This window comes from Danio rerio, chromosome 18 (genome assembly GCF_049306965.1).
Source record: "Danio rerio strain Tuebingen ecotype United States chromosome 18, GRCz12tu, whole genome shotgun sequence".
NCBI lineage: Eukaryota > Metazoa > Chordata > Actinopteri > Cypriniformes > Danionidae > Danio > Danio rerio.
This window is the reverse complement of record NC_133193.1, coordinates 36,512,249-36,534,759: the sequence shown is the minus strand read 5'-3', so window position 1 is coordinate 36,534,759 and position 22,511 is coordinate 36,512,249. Positions and strand designations below refer to the sequence as shown.

General features: G+C 41.8%; 1 long non-coding RNA gene across 1 annotated transcript; it reads left to right on the top strand.

The window, feature by feature from the left end:
• The first annotated feature begins 577 nt into the window (after nt 1-577).
• On the top strand, nt 578-3,686 carry LOC141378713 (uncharacterized). The gene is made up of 3 exons (XR_012393949.1): nt 578-2,677; nt 2,825-2,973; nt 3,079-3,686. It is a non-coding gene; the product is annotated as an uncharacterized lncRNA (long non-coding RNA).
• Nucleotides 3,687-22,511: the final 18,825 nt, after the last annotated feature.

Genomic DNA, 22,511 nt, shown 5'->3' with positions numbered 1-22,511 from the left:
AAGTAAATGCAGGGAATTTTAACAGATTGCACTCTGAATTAACTTTTAATCTTAGTCGAGTAATTTTTTTGTGAGTTTTGTTCATTATTATGCAGTTACTTTACAGGATTTTAAGTGTTTTTTACCCAGATCAGCGCAAAATATATAGTTTTTTTTTTTATCTTTGGTTAGTTGGTTACTTTCTATTTGTTGATTTTATTTGATATACTTCATTAACATTAACTCGTCATTAGCCACCTTTCATTGGTGAAGCACCATGGCCTCACGCTTGGAGGTGCTGATAGTCATACCAACCGTGTCACACTCTGCAGCAAACCACCACAGTGCATGCTGAAGGACCATGCCCGATGAAGCCAACAGAACAACATCAACAGAAATAAATAACAGAAAAAGAAATCCAGTTGTTCTGAACCAGACCCCCTCCGGCCCTAGGCTGTGTCTAGAAATTTCCTGGGAGGCTGAGGAGTGTGATTTCCCTATATAGTTGGAACACACCCTCTGTCGGTCTGCTTAAAAATGGGAACCTCCTTTCCAGTTGCCCAGTCCAGAGGTACTGTCCGGATTGCCAGGCACCACGGGCCTTACAGCCACATGGCCCACTCAGTATCAATGTTGCCGTTAAGGACATGTCAATGCCTGTGCATGGAAGTGAGCCTGGCTATCTCTAGTTGGTACCATTCAAACTCCCACACAAGTTCAAACTCCTTTCTTCCCAGTGTGGTGAAATTTCATGTCCCAAGAGCCAGTTTCTGTGCCTGGTGATTGGGTTGTCATAGTACTGAACTTCAATTATAATGCACTCCCCCTTATGGCTACCCCTGCGCCATACCAGGCTACATCACGTTCTTTGATGTTGGAGTACTCATAAGGGGTTTTTGAATTGCACTTCATTTCTCTGACCTGTCACCCAAGACCTTTTTTAGCTTGGGAAACCTTACCAGGGGCATTATACTGTGACAATATAGCACATAGGATCACTCAGGCACTCAAAACCTTCCACTACAATAAGGTGGCAGCTCATGGACGAAAAGATTTAAGAACAAATATTTAAAGATTTTTTATGTGTAAGCAGCAATTTGTTAGTTTATTTTTATTTGTGTTTCAGTGAGTGAGGTACCCAATCCTATGGAGTATACTGGCAATGTTAATATAAAAGGCCTCTGGGAGTCAGTGTCCTTTAAAGTCATTTCATTTGGATTTTTTAATGGTAAGACATGATTTTCCCCCTTTTTTTGTAAAAGCATCTCAAATTAGATTATTCAGTACCATTAAATCCTGTTTATCTCTTGCAAATTATTTTAATTGTTTTCCCACACAGTTGGAGAAGAGAATCCGTTCATCGTTGAGCCAACATTTGAGTTTAGGGCTCCATGGATTGGACCACAAAATCTCAAAAATCGGATATAGTTTTAAACACTGAATGGAAATGTAGCGAATTAGCTCAAGGTTAAAATTACCGTGCATTCTCCACCATAATAATGAAGCGAATTATTAACTAAATTCAACTCCTCGTATATTCAGCACCATAATATGTAGCGGATTAGTTTAAAGGGTTGCGTGTGGAAGGGCATTCGCTGGGTAAAAACTTGCCGGATAAGTTGGCGGTTCATTCCGCTGTGGTGACCTCAGATTAATAAAGGGACTAAGCAGACAAGAAAATTATTGAATTAATGTTTAAGCAGGGTAGCAAGATCGAAGTTTAAGACATTCGATTCATAAATATGCACAGGTACCTTTCTTTATACAAAACAAAACTTTATTGACTAATTTAACAAAAACTAACATCTAACACAAACACACATTCATACAAGTGTAGAGAAGAGTAAAAGAAAGTAAAGTGAGAGGTTGAGAGAATGCAATGATGGAAAACCTTGGATTTTGTAAGACCAAACCAAGCAAACCAAAAATAATCAATTTAACCCTTCTATTGTCTTTTTAGGGTTGCATTCAGTTTAAAACATTTGAGAACAAAGTTTTTACTTGCATTCTTTTGTGATGTAAAGAAGCTCCCTCTGTTGCGCACCTGGCTGGCTGGTTGTATGAATCAATAAAGCTTTAAACAGTTATAATTGTTAATAATTGCTGCTGTTGTTGTAATTATTTTAGGAGGATGGTCAACAGTTATGTGCTCATGTGGAGTCGTCTATAGCCTAAAATTCAACAATAGAGCGACTACATTGATTAAAGGGACTACATTGATATTTTACATTAATGGCATCATTTGCCAAATGTTTCTATTCATGATTTTGCAAGAGGACAACTCATGGAAATCTGTGGTATCCACTGGCGCTACTATTTGGTCCTCATGAGGAAAGACTACTAAGCCCTACAAAAGACAATATTTATTTAGCCAAAGAAGGAAAGGTCAAAGTTAATCTTTTTTGGTTAACAGAACCAAAATATCCTCCAGATGTAAATGGACATCCTAGCAACTTTTAAGAAGAACTGTTCAGGTACCAGAACTGACAGGGAAAGTGAATACACACGTTGTAGGACAATTTTTTGCTCAAATGGAGAAAAACAACTATTTTCTTAACATGATGGCTCCAAGTTCTCAGATTTTTCTTATATGAAACCTAGTTTATCATCACAGCACCAAGCTTAACAGATCACAAGTCTGGACAAAATACATAAGTCAGTGGGAGCAAAACAAATCAACATGAACAGCTTATCATTGGTAAAGCAATATTTCCACCACATTGTTTGTTTATGGTTTACAAACATAACTCACCCGTGAGGACTTCTTGACACTAGATGTACAGAATGTATGTCTGACAATTGTAATAGGATTAACTCTTCTTCCTTCCTTCCTTCACTTTTTTAGGTCCTCAAGAAATAGTACATTTTGAAAGCATGCAGAACCAGGTTCCTACTGATAATCTGCTCAAGGCTGAAGCTATTACTACACTGAATAATGTGAGGCCTAGCATGAACTGCTGGCAGCATCCATTGAGTGCAGAGCTACAAGAAAAGGTAATGAGCCAGATTGACAATAATAACAGTAGATTGATTGGTAATATAAGGGTTGTTGATTACAATAGCAATGCTTGTTGTATCCATGTGTGTTATTTTTTTCAGGTTTTACATGTACTAAATGAACCCAAGGATCCTAAAGTACACATTGTTCGCGTTTATGGCCAAACACTCAGCCGTGAGGACTTCTTGACACTAGATCTACAGACTGAAGTAGAGGGCATGGTAGGTTAATGGGATAATAGGTACTTATTTGTCAGCTTTTTTTTGTTTTGTTTTTTGTATTGCCATAGATTGTTTTTCTTTTACAGATTTTACATTTCTGTCTGAGAGTTATTTAACAAATTGGATATATGAGGGCAAAAGCAAGCAAAAAGAAAATCTTTAAACAGAATGTGAATTAGAGGTGCTCTTTTTAGAGGTAGAAAAACTGTGTTATTTGCAAGTTTGCCCTCCGCAATTAATAACAAAAGAAAAAAAAATTGAGTTTGAGAGTTTAGCTGATGTGGTTAACGCAGTCGAGTCTGAACATCGCACTGTGATTGAATTAAAAAAGAAATGGTCAGATGTAAAGGTGTAAAATTTTGTAGTGTCTATCTAGACTAAGTGCAAATAGCACACCTCAGTGGAATGAGCTACATGTAGTTGAGTGGTTCTCACCCATCACTGTTTGATTGACAGAGAAAACATAACTAAAGAGAGCGACTAACAGCATTGTGAGTGGCTTAGCTTGTTAAATGTATGGCAACATGTCTTGACACGATTAATTATGAACTCGGTTCGAATCCAGCGTCTGATGAACTCATTCTTCTTTTTTACTCCGCTACATTTTATATTTTGCCTACTCTTCATCACGAGAAAGACAAGTAGGAATCATTAATAAGTGTGTGTGTTATGTTAAGCGCATTTGAGCATACCATGTTATTTGCATATTTATTGAATTGAAATGTTTCTGATTCACGTATGCAAATTCGTCTTCAGATGGCACCTTTATAGCAATGTGCATGCAGGCGATCACTCTGATTACATTGGGAAAACTGGCGATCACTGCAAATTGCGTTTTAATGTTTGGCTGGTCAAATGCATGCTATGGAAACCTTATATACCCGCTAGACATGAGGATGATCACGTCCCATACAGCTGCCAATGCATGGCGCAAAGATACTTTGTAGTGTGCAATTTAACACAATTGCCACTAGGAATCGCCAATGGAAATAAAACAAACACACAAAAGACGTTCGCCAGACCTCAAGTTGCCCTGGACCAACGCACATTCTCACGTTCATTTCATTGTTAGTAAATCCAAAAGAGAGCATGAAATGTGGCGTACGCAACATTGATACATGACTTACTACCTCTAATTTGCTGACCCTATGGATTAATTTCCAGCAAGTTTATATATATATATATATATATATATAGTCCTTTTTAAATGTTGTGTAAATCTAATGAGGATGGGCAATTATATATTTTATGTATATTTTTTTAAGTAAGATCCTGTCTGACCAAACCAGTTTCAGATACCTAATATGATGTTGTAGTATCGCTTGTTTAGAAGCAGCAATTTATAGTTAAAAGTATTTTTTTTAAATGTTCAGATTATAAAGCCAAAGCAAAGACAGCTATTCTTAGGGATGTCCTGATCCGAGATTGATATCGAAAATTCGTCTGATATCAGTCTAAAAAATATTATCGGACTGCGTTAAAAATCTCCGATATAAGCAGTCTGATTCGCTCTAAACTCCATCACAGCTTTTCAATCCAGCAGCGTCCACAGCCAGCATGCAAAGCCCACGTGATCACAACACTGCTTGCTAGCAAAGTCCCTTTAAGATTTAACATGCTCTTCACACTAAGTTATGGTGTATTGCGATAGAAATTTATTGTGACTGTAGCACATGCTGACGCGATCAACAATGGCACATCTGTACTGGTTTAATTAACTTATGTCAAGTGAGTCATTTAAAACATTTAAGTTACAATTCGGTCATGGCATATTGTGGTTCATCCAGTGTGATACCCAATTCAACACCAGCGCTTCCCACATATAAGACTTTACCTCAGCTGCCCAGTTCTGTGTGCATGAGTAACTCCACAGACTCGGGTGCTATGCTGCTTCAGACTTCAGAGACGTGTTGGATGTCTGACTTAGGTTGAGTTGAGCGCGAGGACATGCAAAGAAAAGCCTTTTACTAAATAGACTGACCCAGCTCATTATTTAGGGTGACAATACATCCTCTTTTTACTGGACATGTCCTCCATTTGAGACTTAAAAATGCATTCAGCCAGGATTTCTAAATCGCCTAACATGTCCTGGATTCTGCTTTCGTTTTCTATAGCTGTCATGTAAAAGTTGCTAAATGCTAAACATTTCTGTTGTTTTAATTGTCTGTTAAATTAGAATAAAAAAACATTCTGCTGCTGAGGGCCATTACAGTTTAAAATAAAGAATGGTATTATTTTCTGGCAGAAGTAAAATTTAATTAGAGGCGTTTCCATAATAAATACTTCTTTTAAAAGCCCAGAAGATAAAGTGCTCTGATAAACAGATTGCTTTGCACATCAGTTTGCAGTTCTGTCTTTATTTACATTGTTCACTTTTCCCATGTGGGAAGTAGGGTGGAATCTGTGCAATATATTATGCAAATAAAATTATTTTTGAGGAATAAAATTATTCTTTAAAGTCACATTATTGTATGTGTTGTGGAGAAAAGGTTTGTTTCAATCCGACTACTGCAAGTATATTTATGTTAAAGATAATATGTGCAATATATATTGTTCTAAAATTAATAATGATTTGTTTGGAAACATTGATACAGCCATAATCTTGTAACAGAAATAAGCTCATTTTATGAATGTTAATAATCAACAATAACGGTTTATTCTTAATTATTAATATTCCGGCTTAAGTTTCTGTCAATTTAGTCAAACACACATATGATTGTATATGATCCTGGCCGCTCGACCCAGCGAACTCTCAGATTATGAATATTAATTATCAACAATAACAAATTATTATTAATCATTAATATTCTGGATCAATTTATTGTCAATTTGACCAAACAAACATAACCAGAGCCACCGCTCTTCCGAGCAGACACAGTAATGAGCTATTCATTTAGAAAAAGGGAATTGTTGCTACTTCTTGTGAAGTAGATTAATCATTCGTAAGTTTTAATCAACTTATTACAGCTAGGCAGGGGAATCTGTGTTTCAATGACCTTTTCTATGAGGCAAACAATATAATTAATTTTGATTATAATGGGATTTATTGACTAGTCAGACAGATAACGAACAAATGCACGAACATACATTAAACATAGAACAAAGGTAAACCACGTGGAGATATCGGGTCTATAGAACATGTAAAAACAAAGAGAAATAGTAAAGCGAGGAAAAAACCATCACAGATAAAGAGTGATAAAACTTTCAGTTCCCCTTCGGTTGGGGAACTTCAGTGCCATGAATGGGAGGATTCGGATCAGAAGCCGCTTATCTGGAGAGTATTGAACGGGCCAATGAATGAAATTAATTGGCAGCGTAAGCTTGCGCAGGTGTGCGACATCTGCAATCATCTCAGCATATAAGCACACCTGAAGCCAGCAGACGCCATCCTTTTCGCTTCAGATCCTTTCTGAGTGAGTCGATGAGGGTTCCTCTTGCTGATCAGCACTTCAGAGCGAACGAGTGTGTCTCCCGGTCCAGAGTGGGTCTTCGCGGTGGCAGACGGTCGAGCTGGGTTACTCCCTTGCCTGCGGTTCTTTGGGTCCGGTCCTCCAGAGCGGTGCGTATAGTTGCAACTTTCCTAAAAGAGCAACACAGTCGTGCAGCACGTCCTTTTCAGGATGGCGCTCCGACTGTGCGTTTCTGGATGCGGGGGTTTCCTGTCTCCGGATGATGGACACGATCACTGCATTGCATGTTTGGGGGTCCAGCATGTTAATGCGGTGCTCGCGGGCGGTTCATGTCGTCATTGCGATGCCATGACCGTTGCACAGCTAAGATCGCGGCTAACTTTCGCAAGAGAGCGAGCCACCCCAGTTGCCTCCTGTTCTAAAAAAGCAGCGGGCGCTCGGGCAGATCTGAGGGTTTCAGCGGGAGCTAATCCGCCGCCCACGGGCTCGCGGACCTCTCGCTCCTCACGGCGCTCCATCCAAGCTTCGGGTGGTGAGAGTGATCCGTCTAACCAGATGGTAGCTCTCACACTCGCTGACACCGGAGATCAGATGTCCTCCGCGGCATCGGAGGGTGGGCTTTCACTGTCCGACGAAGATCCGGACCCGCTCGCCCCCTCCGGGCAGGTGAGCGCTGTCAAATCGGATCCTGAAGCGGACATGTTAGCCGTGCTTTCCCGGGCTGCTTCGGCCGTGGGGTTGGAGATGGTTTATCCCCCAGCTCCGCGGCCGGACCGACTAGATGGGTGCTACGTAGAGGACCAGAAGGCGAAGCCTTCGAAGCCTCTCGTCCCCTTCTTCCCGGAAGTGCACAGTAGGCTCACGCAGTCCTGGAGGGCACCTTTCTCTGCCCGTGCTGCGAGTGCCTCCGCCCTCACCGCCCTTGACGGCGGAGCTGCCAGGGGGTATGAGGCGATCCCGTCAGTGGAGCGCGCTATCGCGGTCAATCTTTGTCCGCGCGGCGCCTCTACGTGGCGGGGTTTGCCCCGCCTCCCGTCCAAAGCCTGTAGGTTGTCTGCCTCCCTCGGAGCCAGAGCTTATAAGGCTGCGGGCCAGGCTGCTTCTGCTTTGCACGCGATGGCCACCTACCAGCGCTACCAAGCGCAGGCGCTGGCCGAGCTGCACGAGGGCGGGTCCAACCCAAGCTTATTACATGAGCTGCGCACCGCGACCGACTATGCTCTTCGGACTACTAAGTCCGCCGCGTGTGCGCTGGGGAGGACGATGTCCACACTTGTGGTTCAGGAACGCCACCTCTGGCTAAACCTGGCCGATATGCGCGACGTTGACAAAGTTCGCTTTCTTGACTCGCCCATATCCCAGGCTGGCCTGTTCGGCGACACCGTCGGTGAATTCACCCAGGAATTCAAGGCGGTGAAAGAGCAGTCGGATGCGATGGGCAATGTCATCTATCGGCGTGGCCGTAAGCCCGCTCCGCCCGCCGAGCCATCCACCTCCGCTGTTCCTCGCCGAGGGCGCCCGCCAACGAGTGCTGCCCCGCCCCCGCCTGCGCCTCCGGCCAAGCGGGCGCGGCGTTCACCTCGAAAGCAGGCAGCCCCTCCTGCCCAGGGCGCCGTTAAGTCCGGTAAACGGACCGCGAAGCGTCCCTGAGACAGGCCATCCGGAGAAGAGGAAACTTGCTCTTTCCCCGCTGGAGGGCGGGGCCCTGATAACAACGGTACTTTTCAGTGCCACCAAAACATCAGTAAAAGAGCACTTTTTCCCTTCCCCGGATGTGACTGCACGAGTTCTGCCAGTCCGGGACGCGCTGCCTTCCGGCTCGCAGACTCTACGTGCTTCGCCAGTGGCTCACGAGCGCTGGGGGGACGGTCTCCCTTCCCTCAGCCCTCCAGCCCCCTCTCCGGAGTCAGGGTGCGGAGCCAGAGCGAATCGCTCTCCTCCAGCTTTTCCGCGGGACCCTCGTGCTTCCCGGATCAGCACACCCACTCCGCGCTGCCCCACCGCTGGTACGTCAGCGATTGTAGCGATGACTCCATTAGCGAGGGCTCTGCCTGCCTGGTTAGCGCGGGCCAGCCCCTCGCGGTGGCTCATACGCACAATCAGACTCGGTTACGCGATTCAGTTCGCGAAACGGCCCCCCAAGTTTACGGGCGTGTATTTCTCCAGGGTCAACCCCCTGTCCGCCCCTGTCTTGCGAGAGGAGATTGCTGCCCTCCTGGCGAAGGGTGCAATCGAGCCGGTTCCTCCAGCCGAGATGGAGAGTGGGTTTTACAGCCCATACTTCATCGTACCCAAAAAGAGCGGTGGGTCACGGCCAATCCTAGATCTGCGCGTTTTGAACCGCTGTCTGCACAAGCTGCCGTTCAGAATGCTCACGCAGAGGCGCATTCTCCAATGCGTTCGTCCTCGGGATTGGTTTGCAGCCATAGACCTGAAGGACGCGTATTTCCATGTCTCCATTCTTCCACGCCACCGCCAATTTCTGCGGTTTGCGTTCGAGGGTCGAGCGTGGCAGTACAAGGTCCTCCCCTTCGGGCTCTCTCTGTCTCCGCGGGTCTTCACCAAACTCGCGGAGGGTGCCCTAGCGCCCCTTCGGCTCGCGGGCATTCGCATACTCAATTATCTCGACGACTGGCTGATTTTAGCCCACTCGCGGGAGCAATTGATTATGCACAGGGACGAGGTGCTTCGGCATCTCCGCCTACTGGGGCTTCAGGTCAACCGAGAAAAGAGCAAACTCGCCCCCGTGCAGAGGATTTCTTTTCTCGGGATGGAGCTGGACTCGATCACCATGGTAGCGCACCTCTCCGAGGAACGCGCTCGCCTGTTGCTGAACTGTCTGAGGGAGCTCGACAGCAAACTAGTGGTCCCACTGAAGTTCTTTCAGAGGCTCCTGGGGCATATGGCATCCGCAGCCGCCGTCACGCCGCTCGGGTTGCTCCATATGAGACCACTTCAGCACTGGCTTCACGATCGGGTCCCCAGACGCGCATGGCACGCGGGCACACACCGGGTCTCGGTTACTGCGCTGTGTCGCCGCGCCCTCAGCCCTTGGAACGACCCCTCGTTCCTACAGGCCGGTGTGCCTCTAGGACAGGCGTCCAGCCATGTTGTTGTTTCAACAGACGCTTCCAACACGGGTTGGGGGGCCGTGTGTCGCGGGCATGCGGCTGCGGGCCTCTGGAAGGGTGCCCAGCTGCATTGGCATATCAATCGCCTAGAGCTGTTGGCAGTGTTCCTCGCTCTCCACCGCTTTTTACCGGTGCTGGAGCGGCAACACGTGCTGGTCAGGACGGACAGTACGGCGGCGGCGGCGTATATCAACCGCATGGGGGGTATGCGCTCTCGCCGCATGTCTCAGCTCGCCCGCCGTCTGCTCCTCTGGAGTCACCCGCGGCTGAAATCGCTGCGCGCCATTCACGTCCCAGGCACGCTCAATCGTGCAGCCGATGCGCTCTCACGACAGCTGTTACGCCCTGGAGAATGGAGACTCCACCCCGAGTCTGTTCAGCTGATATGGGCGCGATTCGGGGAGGCCCAGATCGATCTGTTTGCTTCCCCCGAGAACGCTCACTGCCAGTTGTTTTTTTCCCTGACCGAGGGCTCTCTCGGCACGGATGCACTGGCCCACAGCTGGCCTCGGGGCATGCGCAAGTATGCGTTTCCCCCAGTGAGCCTGCTCGCGCAGTTTCTGTGCAAGGTCAGGGAGGACGAGGAACAGGTTCTGCTAGTTGCGCCCCTTTGGCCCAACCGGACCTGGATATCAGAGCTCTCACTCCTCGCGACGGCCCTCCCCTGGCGGATCCCTTTGAGAGAGGACCTACTCTCTCAGGGACAGGGCACCATCTGGCACCCTCGCCCCGATCTTTGGAACCTCCACGTGTGGTCCCTAGACGCGAGGAAGACTTAGGTAACCTACCGACTGCGGTGGTTAATACCATCACTCAGGCTAGAGCCCCCTCCACGAGGCGCGCCTACGCCCTGAAGTGGAGTCTATTCACTGAAGAAGACCCCCGAAATTGCCAGATTAGTGTTGTGCTCTCTTTCCTTCAAGAGAAGTTGGACAGCAGGCTGTCGCCCTCCACTCTCAAGGTTTACGTGGCCGCCATCTCCGCTTATCATAGCGCGGTAGCTGGCGGCACCGTGGGAAAGCATAACCTGGTCATCCAGTTCCTTAGGGGTGCTAGGCGAATTAATCCATCTCGCCCCCCTCTCATGCCCTCTTGGGATCTCGCCCTCGTTCTCACGAGTCTGCGATCCGATCCCTTTGAGCCACTCGAATCAGTATCTCTAAGATTTCTGTCCCTGAAGACAGCTCTGCTGGTTGCGTTGGCCTCCATCAAGAGGGTCGGGGACCTGGAGGCATTTTCGGTCAGTGACTCGTGCCTGGAATTCGGGCCGGATTACTCTCACGTTATCCTGAGACCCCGCCCCGGTTATGTGCCCAAGGTTCCTACCACCCCCTTTAGAGATCAGGTAGTGAACCTGCAAGCGCTGCCCCCGGAGGAGGCAGACCCAGCCCTTTCTTTACTTTGTCCAGTTCGCGCTCTGCGCATTTATGTGGACCGTACTCAGAATTTTAGATCATCTGAGCAGCTCTTTGTCTGTTATGGCGGTCGGCAGCAGGGAAGTGCCGTATCGAAACAAAGATTATCCCACTGGATTGTGGATGCCATTTCACTCGCTTATTCGAGTCGAGGTCAGCCGTGTCCCCCGGGAGTACGTGCACACTCCACTCGGAGCGTTGCATCCTCTTGGGCGCATGCACGCGGCGCCTCTCTAACAGACATCTGTAGAGCTGCGGGCTGGGCGACACCCAACACATTTGCAAGGTTTTACAATCTGCGAGTGGAGCCGGTTTCCTCAAGGGTATTAGGTAACCCTTTGGTGATTGAGGAGACAACTCGGTAGGGTGTTGAAACACGCTTGCTGCGCCATTCTCCCTAACACGGAGGTACGTGCGCCTTTTTTATCTGTCAGTAAAGTTCCCCGTCAGGTGAGCCCTGCAGATTCCTCCGTGGCCCCCAGCACTGACTCAGCGGAGGAGTCACTTGCTGGCCCACTACGTTGTAGGTCTGCCCGCTGGTCAGCCCGCGTTTTGGGTATAGGTGCCTGCTATGCGTGATCCCCACTAGGCGATCCCATATGCTTATTCCGCCACGGTTAAGTCCCCCCCCTGGGCGGACCCGTGTCTTCCCTCTCCGCTAACCACTCTTTGCTATGCGTACTCCCCCTTTTTAGGGCTAGTCCATAGGTAAATTCTGCCATCTATCCCCCCCTTGGGTAACGGATGGCCTCCGCAGCGTCCTCCCTATCGGGATTGCACGCTTCCCAACGTACTGTCGTATTCCTAGAATTATCTAGATGCTCACGACTTCCCAAAAAATATATCTAAATCCGTAAAACTTCTGTTGAAGTAGGATAAATTAGGGCCAGGGACACGTTGGAGGACCGCGCCCCCCATGATGTGGGTGCGTCACGCTTGCTTGACTATCTCCTCATCGGGGGTGTTGGTAAGGTGCAGTCATTATGGCGCTTTCCATATTCTCCCATTCATGGCACTGAAGTTCCCCAACCGAAGGGGAACGTTCGAGGTTACAGAAGTAACCCTTCGTTCCCCGAGGAGGGGAACGGAAGTGCCATATTCCGTCGCCATAATGACTGTCCCTTAGCTGTTTGAAAGTCTCTTCAGCTTAAAAGGATGGCGTCTGCTGGCTTCAGGTGTGCTTATATGCTGAGATGATTGCAGATGTCGCACACCTGCGCAAGCTTACGCTGCCAATTAATTTCATTCATTGGCCCGTTCAATACTCTCCAGATAAGCGGCTTCTGATCCGAATCCTCCCATTCATGGCACTTCCGTTCCCCTCCTCGGGGAACGAAGGGTTACTTCTGTAACCTCGAACGTTCTACATGCACCATTAAGGATCACCAAGATTATAAAAACAAAAACACCTTTTTTGATAAAAGGGGCACAGCTTAATCGCATAACTAAACATACCTGGACTTTAATGTCTGTGGTCTCACTATGGAACAAAATTAATGCCAAAAGTCTTGAATTAAAAAGCTTGTTGAATAGCACAAACTGAAAAAAATAATACACCGTATTAACAAGTTCTTGCATTTTAATGACTTGAATTCCTGAGGTGGATTTTATACTCTTTAAAGTGTGAAGTTAATATATATATTCAAAGTGTATGTATATAATCTGCTTGTAGACTTGCATACCATTAGAACAATTACCATATCACAAGAACTGGATAAGTTATATAGTTACCAGGTTTGGGTCAGGGGTTAACCTAGGTGGAAATTGAGGCCAGGGGTTAACCTAGGTGGAATTTGTGTAATATATGGAGAACAAAGGAAAACAACGGATGTAAAAGGGTATTTAAATAAGCCAAGAACAGGAGTGAGGCAGAATTTTTCAGACAGAGATGCTACTGGGGGTCTCCTGAAAGTTCTCCTTTGTTGTCGACAATAAAGTATATTCTTCTGATATTCATAACCTCCAGACTGAGTTTGATTTAGTAAGAGAAAAACCAAGAAAACCACTACATTTGGCGTCCCTGGGTGGGCTGGAAAGGAGCAGGACTGGTGTTGCTGTGCATGCTGGACTGGAGAGAAAACACAAATATGTGGCCACAATAAAAAACGGTAAGCGATTTTATGCTTATTAGTTTGTGTTTTTTCTGCCAGGACCTGCTTGTACAGGTAAATACACTTGAACTGTTTCTCCAGCTTTAAAGAATTAAAAGTAAATGTAAAAAAGATATTAAAGAAAAATGGGGTTTTGAATAACAGAAGAAAAAGAGTAATTTGCATGCAAATGATCTGTGTTTTCCTAAGAGGGCCTTGATGGATAGGATAAACATTAACTAGTAACTGTTACTCAGATTTGGGAAATTATTAATGATATAAGATATGCATAGAGCATTTATAGGTTTTAAAAGAGAGTCTTTAATGTGTGGTGACAGTTAAGAGATTAAAGCAGAGTAAGGTATGCAAATGATCTGTGTTTTCCTAAGTGGGCCTTGATGGATAGGATAAACAATCACTAGTAACTGTTACCCAGATTTGGGAAATTAATAATGATGTAAGAAATGCATAGAGCATTTATAAGTTTTAAGTGAGAGTCCTTAATGTGTGGTAACAGTTAAGAGATTAAAGCAGATTAAAATAGAGAGATGCGCGCTAAGACCTACGATACCGCTTTGTTAAATGAGATAAACAAAGGGCTGCATGGGTAGGCGAAAGCCTGTGGTTACCGCTCTAAGGTTAGAGGGCTGCTCGGACAGGTCACTCAAGAGGAGTGTAGTGTAGAGTATTTATTTAATTGAAGTGTTTGTGTATTTGCTGCTTCAGATTGTGGCAAAATAGTCCACATTGGTGGGCAGAGAAGACTGCCTTCCTCCTCCTTGAATGGAATGAGGATGGGGGGATGCAGCTCCTGTTACACTGAGTGGAGGAGAGGAGTGAATGAGAAGAGGAAAAGTAATAAGATTAGAGATGTGAATGCGTTTTAAAGTATGTTTTCAATAAGGAGTAGGTTAAAATAATGATTATAGTAGATTATATAAAAGGAGGGCTGCATAGGTGTGGTGTGATATAAAGAACAAGAAGAAAAGTGATTGATGCAGTTTAAGAGAAGAGATTATAATATAAAGGAGGAGTCTCCTAAATCAAAACTAATGGAACATGTGCATTTGAAAGACACAGAGTAAAAAGCAGAAGAATAAACATTTTTCTGAAATTATCTTTGTGTTTTAAGTTTGAATATGTTAAAAAAGAACAATAGGCAGAGTGGACTTAAATTCTTTACATAGCAACAGGTGAAAGACAGTCTGCTCCAGAATGGGGGTAAGGGAGAGATTTATGGTGTCCATGTGTGAACAATAGATTGCCTATTTACAGCACTAAGGAAACAGAGAAGAGGAGAGTTAAAAGAGAGGAGATCAAACTATAGATAAAATAATGACATAGACTTTAACATAATTTGGATAGAATATAAGTTATTAATGAATAGATATATTATAAAGTAGTATAGTAAGATAAATGAAATGAGGAAGTACTAATAATAGAGTTATATTATATAGAAAAGAGTTTGAAACTGTACTAATGAAAAAGAATAAATGAAGCCATAGTGATCAGTATATATAGAGATAAAGGTAATATGGAGTAAAAGAATGTAGTAATAAACAAATAGATTTACTAAATAAGTATGGATAAATAACATATAAGTTAGTTCTTTGATTGAGAATAAGAAAGAAAAAGAAAACTTGAAAAATTAATAGTGATTAATTGAAGATTTAATTATAAAATGTCTAACAAAATAAGCTTTAAAATGTATAAGAAAACCTAAGAGCTAAAAACTCAAATTATGGAAAGGAAAAAGAATAAAATAGAAATAGAAAAAATAAGTCCACTGTTTCATAGATAAAATTAGATGTTTAAAAAATACTTACAATATAGGCACATTGAACAGATAAGATAAAAAGTAAAAAAGCAGTAACAATTTGAAGAAATAATTGACTTTAGAGAATTTGTTTGTATTTAAGGGCAATAAAAATGTCTTTCTCAAAGTCAGCTATATCATTTATTTGTAGTAAAGTACAGTGATTCAGATGAAAATCATAGAAGCTAGGTAAATGTTAAAGAATTAGTCACTTAGCGTTAGAGTGAGTTTAAAAGATAAATACCTTTAAAAGTTTATGCAGTAAGAAGCTAAATTGATAAGTATGCATTGCACTTTAAAAATGAAAAATGCTTTTAGTAAATAAATATGTGAAATAATAAAAAATAATGTTAATTAATAATATTAACTTTGAGCTATAGCAGTAATGATTTTTAACAGTTATTCCAGATATTGGGTCACCATGTAGTATTGTTGAATTAAATCAGGTATGGAAAAACAGCTATGGAAATAAAAAATGCAATACTAAAATATGTGACAGAGAAAATAAAAGATAAGATAATGACAAATGGCAAACAGAAGAAACATTTGATGCAAGCAGTGAGAAAATAGAAACTGAGCATAGAAAATGTTAGGGAAACTAAAATTCGATGTAAAAATGACCGGTTAGTAAAGGAACACTAGCATAGATGAGGAGAAATGTAAAGTAAAGCATAATCTGAAGCTAAAGAAATTATTTAGAAGAACACTGAAGAAATAGAAAATTAAACATTTACATATGATAAAATGATTGTGAATTAGAGAAAAATAAACTGTTAAACCGTAAAGAGGAGAAAATAGATGAGAGGAGTCTTCATTTGATGAAAAAAAAATGGGAAAGAAGGAAATATTTTATAGGTTATGAGTTAAATTCCATATATTAATTAAGAGGACAAAGGGATGGACTTTGGGGGACTGTGGTCTCTTATCTACTAGACATCTCTGAGTGCACTGGCAAATGGAAAAGGTGTTTGAAAAACACAATGGACAAACTGTTGGCTGTGGACATTTGTGAAAGCAGTGAGGCAGGCACTGCATGCCCAGGAATTACTGAGGACTGGAAAGGCTACTTATGTTCAGAGACACTAAAAAGAGGCAAACAAGCTAATGATGAACTGATCAAAGAGAAAAAGCGCTCCACCAGAACTTTACAACAGCTCAATGAAAGAAGCCAGCACTAAGAAAGAAGGGGGAAACACTGTGCCCTGATATGGACACCACAGAAAAGACTACACCAATCTATGAACCAGTTGTCTTCTCAGGGTGTGAGGAGGGGGAGTCTGGCAGTCCATCTCAAAGCAGTCGACCTATAGTCCAAATTGAGAACAATGTGACCACTCAGAGGGCAAAATAAGAGCAAAAGTGTAGCTACCCATTCTTGTATCAAATCAGACTCCTATCAATATAATAAAAAGAAAATTATCATGTAAACTGTAAGAAAAGTCTTAGATGATAATGTACGATGAAACTTTAAATGTGTTATGTTGAAATAATAAATTATGAAGAATGTTAAATTATTTTGGTTCATTTTCATAGGTTAATTCATAGAGATTATTGAACATAGGAGGACAAATTATAATGCATGGTGGTGACTAATAAAAGAAAAAGAGACAGCTTTTATAACACAAAAAATAATTTGGGTTAGAAGTTGATGGAATTAAATATTTAAGTTAAAAATTAGGGAAAACTTATTTTGAGTAAACTAAACCAAGATTTGAGAGAAAAATTATGTCAGAGATTAAGACAGAAAAGTGATTTATACTTGAAGGGAATGAAAAAAAAAAAAAGTGAAATGAACTCACAGTACTGAATAGGTCAAAAAGTAACTATTCTAAATGTATTAAAAGAATACTTGAAAGAGAAAAGTGTTTAAAAACAGAAAATAGGTTGTTTTACATATGTGAAGAAATAATTAAAAGCAAAAAGGATTAAGGACTAAAGATGAATAATCAGATCAGATAGAGAGGAACCTATAAAGAAATCCAGTGATTTTTCAGTCAACTTGTAGAAAATTACAACAAAAGTTTATGAATAACCAGTTTGATGTGAGAACAGGAAGGAATTAGGAGCTGAAAATGCTGAAAAGTGAAAAATGTTAATTAATAGAAAATGCAAAATAAGAAATAGCTCAGAAATAAGAAATTACTTAGGTGTCAAGTTTTAATAATGATTAACAGTTCAGGACATTAAGGGAAAACAAAATTAACCAGCATAGGGAGGATTAATTAAAATTAAACCAGATGCAGGTCTGTTATATGCTGGAATAGGCATTATTGAAACTTTTGAGAACATGGCAATAATAGAAACACTTAGATATGTTATGGCATTTCTAATTAAAGTAAATTTCAATTTGGCTGTGATTGTATAGGTGAAGAATAAAATGGATTCTATTTGAATTTGATTTGAATTTAAATTTTGATTATGGCATTAGTCAAAACAGACAAAAGTAGAGGTTGTAAAGTTAATGATTTAAGAACAGTCAGTGATAGAGAATTTCTTAGCAGAGGTTCCTAACATGCACTGTACTTAAATTTGTTAGTTTGGATGCCAAATATGTTAAAGTAATTGATTTCTGTTCAGTTAATTATCAGAGGAGGGTAGACACTTGGTTACATTTAAAGTAAAAAAGACGTGTAGAATTTAGTTATCTGCAGGTACATCTAGCTCAAGCTAAGTAAAAGACATAAATACATTTTTTTAGGGATGACGGGTTTAGTGTTAACAAGATTCTGTATTTATTCTAGATGCAATAATAATTGTTAAGATGATAAATAAGAAATTGATTTTACATTAAAGAAAATAAGGTAGCAGGTCTAACACTAGTATAGAGTCACAACCACAATTAGATGATAGTGCAAATTAAATAACATACAAGTCTTTATGAACAATATGTATAGCAACAAAGGGAAGCAAAAACGATAGGTATGATTTTTATAATAGGAAGTACAGATTGTTGATACAACAGCATTTCTAGATATTGTCATTGGCGATGTACATGGTTTGAATCAAGGGTGAAGTGATAAGGAAAATTAAGCAGCAAGCAAAATGATTTGAAAAAATTATCCATTTTAAATGCAGTAATTATTGAATTGTTGTCCACATGTGACATTTGTGCAAAGTAGAATGTGAATAGAGGAACAACAATAGATCTAATGGGTTATTCAAGAACTTCATAGTGGATGTTGTGAAATGATAAAATTAATTTAGGGCAAGAGATACAAGTTTTTGGGCATGGCAGTTGTGGTAGATGAGTGAAGGTAATTCCATTAGCAGAGCAGGAAAGAAGGAACAGTTATTACATTTAAGACAAGAGAAGTTTAATGTGTCTGCATTTAAAAATAAATTAGAGTAATTAAAGTCAATTAAAGTGAATAAAGGTAATTAAGTAGATAAATAAGTGGGTATGTGATTCAGTGAATAGATAAGTAAATGTATTGATAAAGTATTGGAAATTGGAAAAAAAATTAAGCAATTACACATAATTGTAAGGAATAATTGAAAGAGCTAAAGATGATTCATCAAGGCCTAGTTTAACAAGATGTGTTAAAATAATATACCTTTTGCATTAATAAGTGATTGCATGAAAACTGACAGAAACAAACAACTAACATTGCATGAAGTATTATTGGGTCGACCCTTGCATGTAATCTCACAAATAACTTCGCATATAACCGTTTGGAATGTTTGGAGAACATTTCGAATGCATTGGAAAGAAGTTTGGTCTTTTATGAAGAAACTAACTGCTATGTGCAAAGCGATATCTGTACAGGAAACCAGAAAGGACCAGAAGCAGGAGATTAATCTGGTGATCGAGTATATCTGAGGTTTTCTGGAGAAAGTGGAGAAATCAGGAGAAAGGGACCTTATGCCAAGGTTACCAAAGGGGATGCCATCAACTGGATACCATCAGGACCACAGCACAAGACAGCCAAAGGAAAAAGCTCCAGCAAGAGAAAGCTAACGGGAAACAGAGGAGGCCGAAAATCCTAAAGCTCAAACCAACGAATTGCAAAGTGTGGCAGAAGCAGTTCATCAGAACAGTTAAAAGAGTAATTCTGATTATATACCTGAGTGAAATATACAGAAGGTGCCACAAATTCAAGTGATGATAATCACCACAACTTCAGGTTATAGACTCTCAACATAAAGTCTTTAGCAACACTTTTTAAGGCTAGAACGAAACAAAGAATGCTCGCAAGTATGTGCCAGATTTAGGGTCAAAAAGATGAACTAGTGCTAAAAATTTTTATAGTTTAGATAAAGAAGAGGATGATGAAGAGGATCCATGCCTTGGGTGTTAAGTGCTAGTAACCTCTACCCCAAAACGGCGGCTCTCTACGATACGCAAAGTATCTGGGCTGAAGATCAACGTATTCTACTGATTATGTTTTGTGGGTGTTAGATTAGAATATTGTGTTGTGACCCTAGATTGGGAGATTGTGCATGTTTATTTTTTGTTGTAGGTTTATTCTTTACTGTATGTTAAATAATCATGACCACCAGAAGCAAATAGATAACTAATTGTATGCTTAAAATACTACTTTTTATGATATCAACAAAATAGAATCAAGTCTTTTACTGTGTCCTCGTCAAAACAGGACACAGAGGTTTGGCGTGATTCTATTCCAAAGTGCAATTACATGATTTGGTCATTTGTAATAATACTGTGACATATATTTGTCATTAGGTAATATGGCTGAGGGCTAGATCATAGAGTTGCACTATGGGCCAAAAGCAAGACTATTAAGACTTAAAGTCTTAAGAGGAGGGATTATATGAGGTGGATTTTATACTCTTTAAAGTGTGAAGTTAATATATATATTCAAAGTGTATGTATATAATCTGCTTGTAGACTTGCATACCATTAGAAGAATTACCATATCACAAGAACTGGATAAGTTATATAGTTACCAGGTTTGGGTCAGGGGTTAACCTAGGTGGAAATTGAGGCCAGGGGTTAACCTAGGTGGAATTTGTGTAATATATGGAGAACAAAGGAAAACAACGGATGTAAAAGGGTATTTAAATAAGCCAAGAACAGGAGTGAGGCAGAATTTTTCAGACAGAGATGCTACTGGGGGTCTCCTGAAAGTTCTCCTTTGTTGTCGACAATAAAGTATATTCTTCTGATATTCATAACCTCCAGACTGAGTTTGATTTAGTAAGAGAAAAACCAAGAAAACCACTACATTCCAGGGTTTGTATTTTTAGGTCCTGAAATTTAACATATCTGTTTATTTAAGCTGTGAATATTTCAACGAAAAATATTTCAAACACGTTTTCATACTTAAAAATTCAATAATTCATATTCAATTTTCAGATTTCACTTACAAAATATTCAATACCCTTTAAAAATACGATGTATATGATTCTAAAGGTAATTTTCAGTTGATTTTATTTCAGTTCAAATATTCGCTTCCATAAATTCAGTGGATCAAATTCGACTGTTAAAATTCAACATTACATCCGGGAACTGCAGGAAAAGCAATAGATTGCAGATTGAAGATCGCCAGCTGCTCTAGCTTTCACCAGCAGGTGGAGATGGAATAATGTAAGATTTTTAACCCAGTAAACAGGCGAGAAAAAGGCTAATAAAGGCACAAAAGTAGCATTTAATATTAATATCAATGCCTTGGACATTATAAATAATAAAAAGTATGAGTAAAATGAGTAAATGAGATTTTAGTCATCTATATTTGCCCTTATGTAATGGAAGCCAGCTGGTGATCGCGTAAATCTCAGTCCTCGGATCCAGTGACAGAAATTGTTCTGCAATCTTTAGCATCCTCGGAGCTTGATCCCATGCCGGCTCGCTCCCTGCTCGGACCGTGTACTTGCACATAAACCGTCGAAATAAAATATTTTCCTCTGATTGGTCAACCAAATCTGAGCTTGTGACAGCCCTTAAAAAAAGAGCCCTCTAGACCAGCACCCAGGATTTGAATTATTGTAATTTATTCACTTTTTCGGCGGTTTGTCTCAGCTCTTAATGCCCCCCTTCCAAAGCATCTCTTCCATACCTAAAGCCAGACACACTCTTCCCAGGGATCTTCTTCCTTTCCAGGGGCCAAGCTCCACGGTGGGAGGGGGGAGGGGGCCTGGAACCATTACCTTCCATACCCCAAGCCAGACCCACTCTGCCGGGGAATCGTCACCCTTTCCGGGCTTATGCTACTAAGCAGGTGTCCCTGGATTGACACCTGTTCTCCAGCGGTGCCAGGATACCTCCCACTTAAGCCCAGAAAATGGACTTAGCTAACAGCACGTGCTAGCCAGACGTATTGTTGGTGAACCACCCAGCTCTGGTGCACCACCCTATCCCCCATTCTACCACCTGGATGTACTCTAGACACCTTGGATGGGACCCGCAGCATTCCATTCAGCAGGATGGGTCAGGGAGAGGACTGCCCCTGGAGGATCTGGAAGCTATGGTAGTGGCAGCAGCTCTGGCAACTTAGGTGGTGGTAGCCATTCTAGTTGTTCAGGTGGTGGCATTTCAAAGACAGGAACCATGACAGGAACTATGGCAGGGCGAACAGGAAGAGGAAACCATCTTCTGAGCTAATGGCAGATTGACTATCAAAGTAGCTGGTGCATTAGCTGTGGTTGCTTTTTGAACTTGTTCACTGAAGGCAGCCATGTTGTGCCTTGACCTGAAGAGCTGGCGGCAGCACTCTTGCGCTTATAAGGGTTGACAGCGGCCATTTTGTGCTTAGATGGATTATGTAATGAATGCAACAAGAAACAATACTTAGCAAAATGTGTGTGAATCTAAGGTGCATATACAGTCCATGTAATCGGCCTATGATGGGCTTCCAGCTGTGTGTGCAATCAGGGAGAGAACTGGAACTGGTGTGTGTGTGTGAGATGCATGATGGGATCTGTGGATCATTTCAGTCGTAGAACTGTAGTTCTCCAGCGATCTGCAACTGCCAGATTGCTGGTGCCTTTTTCATTGCATGAAGATTCATTTTGCACCAACAGCTCTGAGACTGTAGCTCAAAGACCAGCTTCATTTCAATATCCTGGTATCTTAATATCTATAATAGACTTTTAGGAATATCATCACTTTGTAATAGTGTCATTGTTTAATTTTGTGAGCAGTCAACATTTGATGGCAACTGATATTTAATGTGGGCTTTTCTTTGGATAATATAATTTCATGCAGTTTGAGTAAAAAAATACAATTCAGTACATATGTGTTTTCTCTCATGGTTATTAGACACCAATAATGGTAATAAACTCACTGAGACAATTGGCACCATAACAGTAAGTAGTGCAATACAGTTCTCCATTACAAGTACAGATGTCTCTGTCTTATGAAAGACGCACCTTAGTCAGGTGCTAACATCTCATTGCCAGCTGAACCATTTCTGCTCAGCCACCTCACAATTTAGCTCCAGTACAGCCTCAGCTACCAGTTTAGTTCACAGCCATTACCCAGGCCAATTGAT